Source organism: Calliphora vicina, chromosome 3, assembly GCF_958450345.1.
Source record: "Calliphora vicina chromosome 3, idCalVici1.1, whole genome shotgun sequence".
NCBI classification, from domain to species: Eukaryota; Metazoa; Arthropoda; class Insecta; order Diptera; family Calliphoridae; genus Calliphora; species Calliphora vicina.
The window spans coordinates 86323878-86340681 of NC_088782.1; the positions used below are offsets into that span (position 1 = coordinate 86323878).

The following is a 16804-nucleotide window of genomic DNA, read 5'->3' on the forward strand; positions in this document are numbered from 1 at the left end:
GATAGAAGAGCCACATAAGAGATCGGGACCAGTCCAGTGTTTAAACTGTCAAGAATATGGTCATACTAGGGCATATTGCAAACTACCCCCTGTTTGCGTGGTGTGTGGAGAATTGCACTGTTCTACCCAATGCGATAAATCCAAAAACGACTCAAAAGTAAAAAATGCAGCAATTGTGGCGGAAATAACACAGCAAATTACAGAGGATGCCCAGTATATTCTATAGTTAAAAGAACATTAACACAGAAACCCGGTATTTATCCTGTGCAATCAAAGAACCTAGTTGATACCCATTACCCCCAAATCTCGCAAACCATGAATAATAAAGGTTCATACGCTAGTGTTCTAAAAACGAATCCAACTTTTGCTCAAAACCCACCAATAGGAAAAGAAAATAACCCTAATATCAATGTGGAATTTGCAGACCAACATCCCACTTCTAATTTTAGTCGACTGGAAGCTACAATAGAGACCCTAGTGAAATCGGTTAACAATTTTACCAACTCTATGAGTAATATGATGCAGGAAATGCTTAAAATGCAATCCATGTTATTACAAGCTATCCTAAATAAGCCATGAACTGTTTGAAAATATGTTTCTGGAATGCAAACGGCATACGCCAACACAAAAACGAACTCGAATATTTTTTAAGAAACCAACAAATTGATATAATGCTGGTTTCTGAAACTCATTTGACGTCCAGAAGTTCATTTCGAATAAATGGATACGTAATATATGATACCAAAGATCCCAGAGGCTCGGCAATTTTAATAAAAGCTCGAATCAAACACTACTTAATGTGTGATCTTTGCGAAGATTATCTTCAAGCTACTACAATCTGTCTTGAAGATTTTCATCGAAACTTAGTGATTTCATCGATATACTCACCCCCTAGATTTTCAATTACAGAAAGTCAATATAATAGATTTTTTAAATCACTAGGCCCCCTTTTCCTGGCTGCTGGCGATTATAATGCTAAGCACACATTCTGGGGATCACGACTGATTACCCCTAAAGGTCGTGTTTTGTTTGATACAGTTTCTAAAATGGGTTTGAATGTGATTTCGAGCGGCCAACCTACCTACTGGCCTACTGACCCACGAAAAATACCGGATGTTATTGATTTTAGCGTGATGAAAAATATCCCTGGAGAAATGATTCAAGTTGAATCCTCGATGGAACTATCTTCAGATCACTCACCCACTATTGTTACTTTATTGAGCCCCCGAGAAATTGTATCCCCGACTGGTACTTTAGCGATGACAGGCACAAGAATTGATTGGCTCATATAAAAAATACCTCAGTACACATTGCTCGGAAAACATACCGCTAAGAACACCAGAAAACATCGATCACTCTCTTATCAATTTCGATAAAAATCTCAAACTGGCTGCTCAACATGCTACCCAAACCCCCCGACAAATCAGATATAATAGAATTTATTCTGCAGATGTCGAACGGCTCTTAAATGAAAAAAGAAGAGTTCGAAGAGAGTGGCAATTGCACAGATCCCCCAACTCAAATCGAAGCTTAAAGATTGTATAAAAAGACTTAAAAAGCTCTTGGAATTTCGAAAAATAGAATCATTGAATAAATATTTAGAAAGCCTGGACGCAACCCCGCAATCGGATTACTCATTATGGCGAGCAACAAAAAGTCTTAAAAGACCTGTCATATGTAAGCCCCCCTTGCGAAATTCAAGTGGTGGTTGGGCAAGAAATGATACTGAAAAAGGGAATCTGTTTGTTAATCATTTGAAAAACGTATTTACACCGAAAACATCAAATGAAGCAATTGAGTTGCCACCTGTTGTACCCCATTTTGGAGCAGTCGTACCCCTACGTTTTGAGATTCGAGAGATCGAAAAGGCTATTGTTGATTTAAACTCCAAGAAAGCACCTCGTATTGATAAAATCAGTAACAAGATGCTTATGGAGCTACCCCGGATAGCAATAAAAATAATTCTTTTTATTTTTAATGCTATATTACACCTTGAATATTATCCTCCAGAATGGAAGGTTTCACTGGTTACCATGATACCTAAGCCGGGAAAAGATCACACAAAAGTAGAATCATACAGACCAATAAGCCTATTGTCCAATATATCAAAGCTATTTGAGAAGATACTTATGAACAAGTTGTACCCGATGTTAATTGAAAACAATTGTATTCCGAATCATCAATTTGGTTTTAGAAGAAAACACAGTACTATCGAACAAACCCATAGACTTGTAAATATTGTAAGAAAAGCGTTTGAGGAAAAGAAATATTGTTCCGCTCTCTTTATTGACATTTCTCAAGCGTTTGATAAAGTATGGCATGATGGTTTAATATACAAACTGAGTCAAAATTTACCCGCAAACACACATAAGCTATTGGAAAGCTATTTAACTGGTCGAAAATTTAAGGTTAAAGAAGGAGACTTTTTAAGTAGTCCCCAACCCATTGAAGCTGGAGTCCCCCAAGGCAGTATCCTGGGACCCTTTTTATATTTGATATATTCGTCTGATATGCCAACTAACAATCGTACTCATACATCAACATTTGCTGATGATACTGCTATTCTAAGCATTCATGAAAACCCTCAAGAAGCATCTCGTTACTTATAAAATCACATATTTGAATTAGAAAAATGGTTAAAACAATGGAAAATTAAAGTCAATGAGCAAAAATGTACCCATATAACATTTACATTGCGTAGAGAATCATGCCCCCCTATTCATATCAATAACCAAACAATAATTCAACAATCGGAAGTGAAATACCTCGGAATACATCTCGATCGTCGCCTTACATGGAAAAGTCATATAGATGCAAAGTTGATTCAAATGAAATTGAAGTCAATTCAAATTAATTGGCTTATTGGTAGAAACTACGCTTAGTTTAGATTGTAAACTTCTACTTTACAACATGATCATAAAACCGATATGGTGTTACGGCCTCAGCGTCAAATGTTGAAAAGATCCAAAGACGCCAAAACAAGTTTTTAAGAATGATCACAGTTGCCCCCTGGTATATCAAAAACGCGAATATACACAAAGATCTAAACGTGCCCCTTGTAAAAACTGAGATCACGAAAAATGCAGAAAAATATTTAAAAAAACTTGAAATTCACCCAAACCCACTGGCCCGCAACATATTAAATAACCGTGGCCACACTCGGTTAAGAAGGAGGGACACAGCAGACCTAATCCAAAGAATAGAAGGAAGAATGCCAATTTAATAAAAGCTAAATTAATAAACAATTTTTCGTCCGGCACTGGCTGGACTAATTAAATTATAATTATTAGATATAAGATTTGAAGTACTTGTTGTTAGTTCATGAATGAAGATACAATAAATAAAAAATAAAATTGAAAAAAAAAAAAATTCTTTGTGATTACCCAGCAATAAATGATATTCAGATTTATTGCTGGATTGGTTTTAAGCCTTCTACAACTCTTGAGGTGCATGGATTTTGTGATGCTTCGGAGAAAGCATATGGGGCTTGTATTTATATTCGGGTTTATGATGGTGAAGGTATAATAAATTCAAATTTACTGATAGCTAAATCTAGGGTTGCCCCACTTAAAACTATTTCGTTACCCCGTCTTGAGCTTTTTGGATTACTACTTTAGAGGTATCATCTGAGGAATTGAATTTAGTAAAAGAGAAATTAATTATAATCACACAAAAACATGAGTTTGCCCATGCATATTATGAACTTTCATGTAGAAGATCTTTAACTAAAAGTAAAGTACTAAATTTAAATCCTTTTTTGGACGAAAAGGGTTTAATGATGGTAGAAGGTCGTTTGGCAATGCTCCAAATTTGCAATACAATGAAAAATTTCCCATTTTATTACCAAGCAGCTGTCATTTTGCTAAACTTTTTTTTTTTTTTATTTAAATCATTTTTTTTAACTTCTTGTGAAATTTATTCACGAAATTACTTTACATGGTGGTAATCAGCTAATGTTAAGAGTATTAAGGACACAATTTTTCATACCTCGGGCTAAAAACTTGATAAGGACTGTGATTGGTCGGTGTAAGACATGTACAATTAGGAAAAAGGAGACACACAGTCAGATTATGGCAGCACTTCCTACAGCTCGTACTGTTATCTCTCGTCCCTTTACCACGACTGGCGTGGACTTTACTGGACCTTTCGAAATTAAGAATTATACTGGCCGAGGCTGTTTAATAACAAAAGGATATGTTTGTGTTTTTATTTGCTTCGCTACAAAAGCAATCCATTTAGAAGCCGTTAGCAGCTTATCAACTCCAGCGTTATTAGGAGCATTTTTTTCCCGTCGTGGTTGTCCTAGGAATATGTATTCAGATAATGTTACTAATTTTGTTGAAGCATCTAGAGTACTACAAACTGAATTTCGTTGTTTTCTTCGTGATGTAGGTTCCGATGTAAATGCTAGTTATGTATGTACGCCAAGGTATTAAATGGCATTTTAACCCTTCTAGCGCTCCCCATATGGGAGGATTATGGGAATCAGGTGTTAAAAGCTTTAAACACCATTTTCGAAGGATTGCTGGGGGTTTAAAATATACCTTTGAGGAATTCTCTGCGTTACTAGCTCGAATTGAATCTTGTCTTAATTCGAGACCCTTGTGCCCATTATCCGACAGTTTTGAATGTTTAGATTGTTTAACCCCAGGCCATTTTCTTACTGGTGGACCACTACTTGCTCCCCCAGAAGTTGAAGTTTTGGAAAGTCCAATTTCTGTTATAAATCGCTGGCAGAGGTTTAAAGCGTTAAATCAACGATTATGTTCTAGATGGAAGGATGAGTATCTGAAAGATCTCCAAAAACGCAATAAGTGGAAATTTGCCCTGAAAGATCTGCAAGTCGGTGATATGGTAGTTATTAAGGAAGATAACATGTCGACTAATGAATGGCGTTTAGGTAGGAAAAATTACATAAACAGCACGAGGCTCAATAATAAGACCAGTTGTGAAGCTCGTAGTTCTTCCAACTTATTAGCGCTTTAATTTTATATTTATTTTAGGAACATGGTCAAGCCTAGTAAATATGCTGAAGGTCGTCGTACGACAAAGAAAATGGTTTGCCGAGTCTGCTTGAAAGATCATCCTTTACGTTTCTGCCGGAAGTTCTTGCAAGTTGAATATGAGGAGAGAATGCGGCTGGTATCGATCTATCGATATTGTGCGGGCTGTTTAAGTCACGACCATACCTGGCGTACCTGCGAGAGTACTGGAAAATGTAAACATTGTGGTGATATGCATCATACATTATTGCACAAGGGTAAAAGACCTAGTACGTCGGCCCGAAAGAATACTAAACGTTTACGTCGTGGCATGAAAATAAAGGACCTAGTTCGTCCGATAACTCCGCCAGAGGGCCTCGTTCGCCCGTTGGTCATGATGATGAGATACCCAGTACGTCTCAAGCTCTGGTTCTGAGTTCATCAAAGAACCGACACACCCGCCCTCGAGAAAAATCTAACCGTTCGAGTCACGCCAAACGAATCGTCAACGAGTACATTGGGACCTTGCCAGTGCTTCAAATTAGGGAAACAATACTGATTAAGCCCACGGCGATAATAAGATTAAGCCGCTGGAAGATTTGTGAATGAACGTGTGTTAATTGATCCAAGTGCTGCATGTTCAGTCGTTTCGGATGAGTTGGTGCGTCGTATCTCTGGTCGAAGAGTTCGGGTTGCGGAGAAGGAAAGATGCTTCGTGAAACTTGGTGGACAATATGGCATTAGTGCCACAATAGAGACTTATGCTGAGATAAGGAAAAATTACAAGATCGTTACTCCAGCCAAATCAATTGAAGGCAAGATAGTGGATGAATTTCCGGGTTTTCAGTTAGCTGACCCACAATTTAATGTAGCTTCTCCAGTTATGATGATGATAGGAGGTGAAGTGTACAGTCAAATAATTAGAAACGGCATATATGGAGGAACCCTAGGCAAACCATTGGCCCAATTTTCGATATTTGGCTACTTAATCTCTGGACCATGTTCATTAGGGTGGCCCTTAATAAACCAAAGTTGGATTTTGGCCATTCTCACCCCCCAGTTTGGTGAACATTAGTAAAAAAATCATCCTGAAAATTTTAGGTAAATCGGTTGGGGTTAAGCCCTCTGAAGTTTTGAGATGCATTTACAAGGGGAAAAAATGCATTTTTTTCAGTTTTTGTAAAAATTTTGCCATTAAAAAATTAATTTTGCAGTTTAATTTAAAAGAATAGAAATGTGTATGTAATTGTCGTTCAAATGAGACAAATGGTCAAAAAATGTAAAAGTTATTAAAAATTCGCCAGGCCATTAACGTGACTCAGGCAACTAGAACCAGAAATGTAGGAACAAAATTAAAAAAATTTGGATAAATATTAAAATAAAAGCTCATTTTTACTTAAAATATATCCATATTTACTTGTATATGACTTTTTGTCTTCGTAGAATACCGTTAACCTATTCGTAGGTATGACCAAACCAGTCTTGGGCGTTGCCAATTACTTTTCAATTACCAATTACTAGCAATTAGTAATTGAAATTTGCCAATTACAAATCCAATTACATTTTGTAATTGGCAACCAACAAATACCAATTACAAGTAATTGGAATTGGCTTTTATCAATTACCAATTACTGTAATTAGTAATTGGTATATGGTAATTAATTGCAAGTAATTGATAAAAAAGTAATTCTAATTACATGAAAGGTAATTACATTTAAATTTTTTTCTAAATTTCTAAACAACATTAAATAATAACACTCTGCTACAAAATAACGCTTTTTATCAGAACTTGAAAATCGGCCTAATGGGTGTTGTAGGCCTAGGTGAGGACATACTAAAACCGTTTTAAAAGGTTAGATCCTAGTACTTTAGTACATAGAGGCAAAGAATTAAGCTTTCATAAAATGTATATTTTTTTTCGTAATTTTTCAAAAACAAAATCGAAAAAAAATTTAGAGGCTTTCTAAACCACTACACGGCAGAAATTGTTCAGATTTATTGCTTTATCGCAAAGCCTCAATTAAGTGAATTCACTTATTTTCAGAAAATTGTCTTTTAAAATCATCAATATTTTGATCGAGCTGTAAAGTAATAATCTATCCCTTATAGACTAATGTTTGATGACTTGACTGACTCCAATTGATATATTTTGGGTCACGTATGTGCTATTTGTATTGCAGATAGATTAGTCAATTAGTTACTTTATGCATCCCATGTAATCTAGCGTAAAGACAATTGTCACTTAAGTGCCTCTAAGTAATCTAAGTAATGCATTCGTCTCTAAGTAATACAAAGGATCAATTGACCCTCTGCTTGGGACATTCACGTGTTAAAATAACTAGTCACGTAGCTAGTCGACAACATTTGGAGCTATTTCTATAACAAATTCGACAAATATGTTGCCCATTGAAACAAAAAATTCTATTTTTATTAAAAACTTGGATAATATGCACATAAATATGCATTTTGAACTTTAATATAACTAAATATGCATTATTAATAAAATATGCACTAACAAATCAATGCCATTTTACAGCAAAATGTGCGATTCTAATAGATAATTAGTCTACATTTTATTTGGACGTTCGAGAAAAAACATGCATTTACATATTAATAACATAACATGTTTGGTGTCTATTAATTTTTATTTTTTGTATATTGTGTAATGTACGAGTTATTTAATAATTACATTGTTGGTAATAAATACTTTAAAAGTAATCATTACATATTTTTTATCAATTTCAATTAATTTTTACCCATTACATGTAATTTGTAATTGACAATAACCCAATACCAATTACATGTAATTAGTAATTAGCAATAACCAACTACCAATTATATGTAATTGGTAATTGGCATTCAGTAATTGGAAATTACATTTAATTGGTAATTTGCATTTGCCAATTACAAATTACTTATAATTGGTAATTGGTTATTGCCAATTACCAATTACACGTAATTGGTAATTGGTCCTGTAATTAATTACAAAATGTAATTGGTAGTGCCCAAACAAACAAATAACATTTTCTTAACGGCAGTTTCAAAATTCCATTTTCAATTTTTTAAAAATTTTGTTAAACAAATTTCAGAATTTTTTGATCATCTCATTGGGATTTATTGAGAATATAATAGGGAATAAAAATGTGAAAAAATTATGAAAATATCTCTTATGCCCGTTAACACAAAGTATGGTTAAGTTAAATTAAACAAAGAGTTACCTAACATTCAGTTAATTTAACAAGAATTCTTAACAGCAAGTTAGAAACTATCATTAACAGTAAGCAAAAGTTATTTAACTTTCAGTTAGTATTATTGTGAATAATGATTGAAACCTGAAAGTCAAAATATTACAAAAATTAAATTTATTTAAACATTTATAAAAAAATAATGAATCAAAAAGAAAAAAGAATTCGGTAAGTAAATGCAAATATATATCAAAAATGGTTATTATATTACAAAAATTAATTTTACTTTTTATAGTTGCCAAAACTTTTCTGCTCGTGAAGAAGATACGCTGGTATCTTTAGTTGAGAAATATAAAGGCGTAATTGAGTCCAAAAAAACAGATGCTGTTTTTTCGAAACAGAAAAGAGAGACATGGGAAAAAATAAAAGAAGAATTTTGTGCCCATTCAGATACTCATCGTACTTCGAAGATGCTACGTGAAAAATATGAGAACATGAAAAAGAAAACAAAGGTTTTAATGTCATCCCAAAAACGAGAACTCTATATTACGGGCGGTGGACTGAGCACTAATATAGAATCTAGTTCTACAACCAATCGATTGGCTGCATTAATGGGTGATAGTGCAACTGGGCTGGAAAATGCTTTTGATGGAGACCGAATTGAACTACATGAAATTGAATGTCCTTCTGTAGTTGATGAGGTTCAAGACATTAATGAGGTGCTGATATTTACCGATGAAGGTGTAAATATAACAACAGAAGAGCAAACAGTAATTTTACAAATATGTACATATTCCTATATGCAAATATTTATTAACGTACATGTGTGTTTATTGCAGAATAAAAAATGTTCCTCATGGAATCCAACAGATGTGCAATCAACAAAAACACTAAAACTTTGTGTACCAAAAAAGCGTAAACTTGGTAACTATAAGGATAGCAACTGCAAAGTCACAAAGGCACAATCCACTTTTTTCGAAAATGAAGAAATGCGTGCTGCGGAACGTCATATATGGGAAAAAGACTTAAATGAAAAACGAAAAATGTGGGAGGAGGAGTTAAAAAACAAACAACTCGAATTAATTAATATAAAAATTGAAAGAGAAAAGAACAAAACACAAAGATAATTGTTTATACATACATATGTATGTAATTAATTTATTAAATATTAATAAAATGAGAGCAAATATGAACAAAACTCTACATATATGTGTATTTTAAAATAATTAACAGTTTGGATATTGGATTCTGTACATATGACAACTTTAGTTACAAAGTTTAAAATGGTTCTAATTTTTCCAGATTACAGCATTGCAAAGTAGTTATTTATGAGATGATTTCTAACATGGGATTGTGTTATGTTTGCTGAAAAGTCTTCAGTATTAGTAGTACTTTGATCGTCCGTAGTTCCCAAATTCAAACTAGACTCTTCTTCTTCATTATTTTTGTTTTCTATATTATGTAATACTGCACATGCCACAATTATAGCCATTGCTGTATCTAGTGATATACGCATGCCTAAACTTAATATCGGAAATCGCCTTTTCAAAACGCCAAAACATCGTTCGATAGTATTTCGTGTTCGTATTTGTGACTCGTTGTACAAGATTTCTGCATGTGTTAGCGGGTTAGCCAATGGAGTCATCAAATAAGGTTTAATGGCATAGCCACTATCACCTAATAAATAGTAATCTTGAAACTCCCCATTTTCTAGCTTTGCTTTTATTTTGCTATTATTAAATATGTTGCTATCATGAGCTGATCCTGGCCACCTACAAACAATATCCATAATTTCTAAATGTGCGTTGCAAACAGCCTGAAACATTATTTTGGAAAATAAACATGATATGAAGCGAAATATATACATAATTATATACCTACTTGTACATTAAAAGAAAAATACCCCTTTCTGTTTCGATACAATTCCCCATTATTTCCACCAGGGGATTGTATACGTATATGGGTACAATCTAACTTCCAAGAACTTTTGGAAATCTTGCAATATTGTAAAATTCATTTGCATTATTTTGGAGTTCTGTTAATTTTGGCATTTCTATAAATTTTGGATATAGTTTTGCTAATGCTTTTGATACCCTTTTCACGGTTCTCTTTGCTGTCATAACACTAACTCCACAATAATCGGCGACAGTTATTAGAAAATTTCCTGATGCGTAAAATCGATGAGTCAACAACAACATTTCATTAACACTTAAAGCACGATTTCTAAAAACATCAGTGTTTAAGTGATCTATATTAACATCTAAATAACAGACTATACCTCTTTGTATTTGTTTGTACATCTCTCGATATCAATTGAGCAACATAACGAACGCTCTCCTTGGATAGTCTGTATCTTCTTATAAACTCTTCATCCGCGATACTAAAATGGTTAAAGTAGGGTTTGTGGATATATTTTCTTCGTCCAGCTCTATTTTTTCCATTATATATGTTAAATAAATGGCTGAAATTATTTAAACGATGTGCCATTATTTAAAATTTGTTTTATTATATTTTTAAAAATTTGTCAGTTAAAAACTTAACTAGAAGAAAATTTTGGATTAAATTTAACTTATAATTAGGGCTAACAAAGGCATTGTGTTAATGATTTTTTTTTAATCTTTTGTTAAAAGTGTATGTTAGTGTTAACTTTGGTTTAATTTTGTTGGTGTTAACGGGCATTATAGTTTTTTTGTACCTGCGATTTAAATTTTGAAATTTTCGAGAAAAACCAATTATATGGCCATTTTTTGGCGAATGTGCTCTATTTCATTACTGTTATGAATTTTAAATAAAACCTATTCAGAGTATTATAGCCCAAATAATTCTAAATAGACATTGAAAGTTTTATTAAAATTGAAAAACGTTAAACCTTAAATTGTGAAGGTCAAAGGTCAAATTTTTCAATATTTGGAATTTCTAATTTAAAGATATCGGAATGTTATTTACTTTTGGGCCCATTTTGATGAAACATAAGAAAAATATAACATGAAGTCTAGTATTTATAATAATAGAACAAAAATGGAAATTAACCCTTAATGGCACTTGTGGTTAAAATATTTCAGAATTTGCGAATAGGTTAACGGTATTCTACGAAGACAAAAAGTCATATACAAGTAAATATGGATATATTTTAAGTAAAAATGAGCTTTTATTTTAATATTTATCAAAAAATGTTAATTTTGTTCCTACATTTCTGGTTCTAGTTGCCTGAGACACGTTAATGGCCTGGCGAATTTTTAACAACTTTAACATTTTTTGACCAATTTCTGTTTTTTATTTCTCATTTGAACGACAATTACATACACATTTCTATTCTTTTAAATTAAACTGCAAAAGTAATTTTTTAATGGCAAAATTTTTACAAAAAATGGATGATTTTTTTACTAATGTTCACCAAACTGGGGGGTGAGAATGGCCAAAATCCAACTTTCGTTTATTAAGGGCTACCATAATGTTCATATTAACAGGAACTTTTTAATACATTTACATTTACTAATGGAATAAAAATCATAGATTTTAGTTTTGAATTCAATGTCTTTATTTTAGTTTTTTTTCTCTTTTTTTTAAGTTAGGTGGATTGGGTGTTTTTAGTTGCTGTACAGCAAGGCCGGCGGGATGTTCATGTTTGAGTTATTAAACTGCTGGTACTTCTATCCTTGGTTGCCCGTCATAAGTAGTGCCACATTCATCCTTGTGAACTAACCTTGAGAGGGCGCTAGTTTTAATCATATACTATTTTTAAGCTATAACTTCTCGTTAAGTTTTTTATATTCCCTTTTTTATTAATTTTGGTAGATATACATATTTTTTAACATTCGTTGCTTGAACTTTGTACAGTAAAGTTAAATTTTCTTAAATTTGAATTATATCGAATCGGTTTTTAATTTGAATTTGGTAATAAAAACCTAAATATTGTACAACTAAAGGTGCATAAAAAGAAAGGAAAGTGTTATCTTTTACAATAAAAACATACAATTTGTTGTGTCTAAAATCAACCCTCTTTTTATAGTTTTATCAAGTTGTTTGGAAATTTGATAGAAACTTTTACAGGTCCCACAAAAAACTGTGAAAGCTAAATTGGTGGCTTAACACCATTCATTAAAGACATCCCACTGTTATTCATTTAGCTGTACATTTGGAAAATGGTCAAAGAGTTTATTTTACTGAGGAGAATGTATTACAACGAGTTGATCGCGTTGATTTTGGCCACGATACGCTCGCAGAATGATATTGCACTTGCTTCATCAGGAATTGCAGCTACGTTGTTGGAAGGCGGTCGTACTGCTCAAGTTGCCATTGAAGTTGAAAATCCAACATGCAACATTTCTAAGAACAGTGCAATGGCCAAAGTTTTGCAGCAAAGCAAACTGTTCGTTTGGGATGAGTGTACGATGGCGCATAAAAAGTCTTTGGAGGCATTAGATACAACCTTGCAAGATTTACGAAACAATCAAAGCCGTTTTGGTGGTGCGATGATTCTATTGGCAGGGGATTTTCGGCAAACATTGCCAGTGATTCCACGGTCAACGCCAGCCGATGAACTTAATGCATGTTTGAAGTCTTCCGTTTTGTGGAAACACGTCAAGAAACTCAAATTGACTGTGAACATGCGTGTCGATCTGCAGAACGATCAATCTGGAGAAGTATTTTCCAAACAATTGCTGGACATTGGCAACGGCAAAATCCCGGTTGACATTTCGACCGGTTGCATTCAATTTCCCCCCGGTTTCTGCCAGTTCACCGAATCAAAATCCGAACTAATCCGAAAGGTATTTCCAAACATTGCACAAAATTACAAAAATCATGATTGGTTGAGCGAACGCGCTATATTGGCTGCGAAAAACATTGATGTCGAAGAATTGAATTTTAAGATTCAAAGTGAAATTGCTGTCGAATTGATGACGTACAAATCGGTGGATTCCGTTACTTCCCAAAATGATGTCAACTATCCAACCGAGTTTTTAAACTCGCTGGAATTACTCTGATTACCGCCTCACAATCTCCAACTAAAAGTCGGATCGGTAATCATAATGTTACGAAACATAAACCAAACACGTCTTTGTAATGGCACCCGACTTGCAGAAAAAAACCTGATGAATAACGTCATCGAAGCAACAATACTTAAAGGAAAGTACAAAGGAGAAGACGTTTTGATACAACGGATCCCAATGGCTCTGACCGACATGCCATTCGATTTTAAACGATTGCAGTTTCCGGTACGGCTTGCATTCGCTATGACAATTAATAAATCTCAGGGGTAGTCATTGCGTGTTTGCGGCGTTAACCTTGAAAATCCATGCTTCTCGCATGGTCAATTGTATGTCGCCTGTTCGCGTGTAGGAACACCATCAGCATTATTTATTTACGCGCCAGGCAACAAAACTAAAAATTGTCGTGTATCATAAAGCATTGCAATGAATGAAACTACGATATCACTGCAAAGCAACAGAAAAAAGTATTTCTTTATTCTAATTGGTTCCTATATGATCTTTCAATCAAAATGTAAATATAACAACATATTGTATATATTTTCAAATCAAATGTAATTTAAACATACCTCAAACCTATATAAATACAAATTATCTTTTAAAAGTACGTGGTTTTTCTCTTTTTCATTATTTTTTACACAATTCACAGCTTCTCACAAATTCACAAATCGAACACAAACATTTTTTCTAATTTGGACAGGACAACGTCTGTCGGGTCAGCTAGTTTAATAATAAAAGACAAATATGTATGCTTGACTTAATATAACCTTAACACTAGATACATCCATTAAATCAGAAATACTAATATTGGTACATTGCTCATTTTTAATTAAAAAAATCAAATCCTCCTGGTCCAGAATCGTTGGATTCACAACATTTACCTTAGCCAAAGTCACAGAGGATATCAAATTCTGTAGTTCCATCAAAATCATTCTATTTCTGGTTAGTAGAGATTCAAAAAGTTCCTTTTTTGAATTCCGAATTATCGAATTAACTGTGTTTGTCAACTTATCTATTTGGATCTGTATTTGGGTGTCTATTATAGGAGTCAATTAGCTGTCGTTGACTTAACCTTAAATCTTCAAGATCATCAGCATCGTTCCCTGTGAAGTTTAGACTTCATGCGTGCCTATGATGAACGTAAAGAGTTGATAGCAGCGTTTCTATATGTTGCATATCGGATATCAAGATTTTCATTACATGTGAATGCGGAAATATGCTTAGCAGTTTCCTCATCTCATCAACAATCTCATAATAAATAGTAAGGTTAATTGTGTGTCTGAGGTAACCGTACTTATCCCAAGTCATGACGTCGCCGTCTATTACGGGGATGTAATCGGAATGCGAGTAATCAATTATTCTTGCCGATGGGAAGAAACAACAATGCAAACCTATAAGATAAATATAAATTAGCAAACTGTTTGCTTTTTTGAAAAAGAAAAATATAAAATAATTTTCTATCTTAAATTGTCCTTATGGACCACCCTCCCTTTTATGAGAACGGTCGTTCTCATATCAGCTTCCTCATATAATGGTGTTAGCTTATTTCCTAGTCGTCTATTATTCCTTACAAAAACCTTATTTCCTACTTTTTCTATTCCTATTAAAATACTCCAACTGCCTTTCCTGCACGTCATTAATTCTGTTTATTATCCTTGAATTGAATTCAGGCGAATCGGAATGAATGATATCTATTGGGTTTTCATGGCGGCATGAAATAACTCCCCACGAAATAAACCCCCAAAAATAAAATGAAATAACTCCCCAAAAATTAGTACAGAGTGCAACAACAACGATTTTTGGGGTGTTATTACATTTTTGGGGTATTATTTCATTTTTTTAATTGGGGGATTATTTCATATGAAATAATACCCCAAAAAATCAATATGAAATAAGTCCCCAATATAAATTTTGGGGGATAATTTCATTTTTTAATTTATAAAGAAAACGAAAAATCTGTAAATTATTTCCCGATATATTAACAACTTGTATTTCCATTCACAAAAAAAATTGTGATATCAGTTGAAGTGATAATTTCGCAGAGTTAAGATCATGATATCTTCGCAGTGCAAAGAAAGTTGTAAAGAATAAAAATTACTTTTCAGAATGACTTTTTTTTAGTTCAGAATGTCGAAAAGTTGGTATTCAGTAGTACAAGTAAATACAGGAATAAAACTTGTAAGGCAGGAATAAGTGTGCTAACAGCTGGTAACTGCTTACTTGCCAGGAATTATGTTGAGCACAACCACAAGAACGAAGAACAATTGTATTAGGAGTGTTGAACTGGTTGATCCCTTTCCCCAGGCTAACATCCCTTGCAAAGAAAAGGCACCACAAATTCCAATTCAAGTGAATTTATTTTTCAGCTTCTTGCTGTTTGCTCTTAACAATTCTGGTACAAAATTGATAATAACGCAAAATCTTAAACTAAAAACCATTTAGGCTATGGCTTCAAAATAAAATCATATTTTTAAAACAACAAAAAAACACTCAATCTAATTCTGCAACAAAACAAAAAAAAAATAATAATGAGTACATTTTTAAAAGAAAATACAAAAACTGAATGCTAATTGCACTTAAAGAAATCAGTTGAAGACGCTTCAACATACTCCCGCGAGGGGATGGCAGGAGCACCCTTTCCAAGTGCCGTAGACGATCCAACCAACCTTAGATCCTAGCGCAATGGGACCACCAACTAAAGGAACTTCCTCTTGTTTAGTAACGATGAGTTTAGCTAAATCTTTACCAAGCACTCCATCTACTTCTCTCCAGATGTTGGAAAAGGGATGACTTAGTGGTTTATATTGCTTAAAATGTATCATCATCGCATGGTCGTTTATGGATTCCGGTACAGTGACAACAAGGCAATGTTTAATAAGCTTTTCCCCTTCGATTTTATCAGCTTCATTATGAGGGTGTGCTGGCTCCAAAACGAAGTGACCGCATAGTCTACCAATTTTGTCTCTCTTTGGTTTAAATTCTGGCAAGCAATTTGCCACCTCATTGAGAACATAGGAGTCCTTGACTCTTGGATTCAATAGAAAGGATGCGTACATTTTTGCTCCTTTATAGTTAATGTATGTTGGCACTAGTGGAGGTTGAATTGGCCAAGTGGGCTGATTTCCTGTCAGATTAACAATTTGATTTTGTTGTTTTTTGAGAGCTTGGTCTGAGGTAATGGATGTTTGATTGCCGTGATCTATTAACATTTTTTATAGCACCTTTGCTTGTAATTGGTGATGTTGATATTTTAACAAGATCCGGTTTTGTATTATGTTGATGGATTGGTAAAACACCTTCTGCTTCAATCTCAGGAAGAAATGTGTCCGCAGACAATTTTTCTGCAGCTGGAGCCTCTAGGGGAGGACTATTCGCAGTAATGATTTCTGCGTGTGTATTTTCAGGGCCAGGCATAGTTTCGCTTAAGTTAAGGGTTGAAAAGGCGTCAGGGAGAGTAATGTTCGCTGCGTATTTTTCTCTGTGTTCTGGTTCATCGATATCTTTCCATGACACTTGCATATCATCCTCAAAACTAGAAGACAGGAGATCTCGTTCTTATTGATGCAATATAGTGTGATGTCTAGCATTGCATAGTTTTTTGGCTCCATATTGAAATTGGCATCGCTCCCGAGAAGGACACCACTTACGT

General features: G+C 33.9%; 1 pseudogene; it reads right to left on the bottom strand.

Annotated features, from left to right (window-relative positions):
* Positions 1 to 9470: 9470 nt before the first annotated feature.
* LOC135955605 (putative nuclease HARBI1) lies at positions 9471 to 10467 on the bottom strand (annotated as a pseudogene).
* Between the last annotated feature and the right edge of the window lie 6337 nt (positions 10468 to 16804).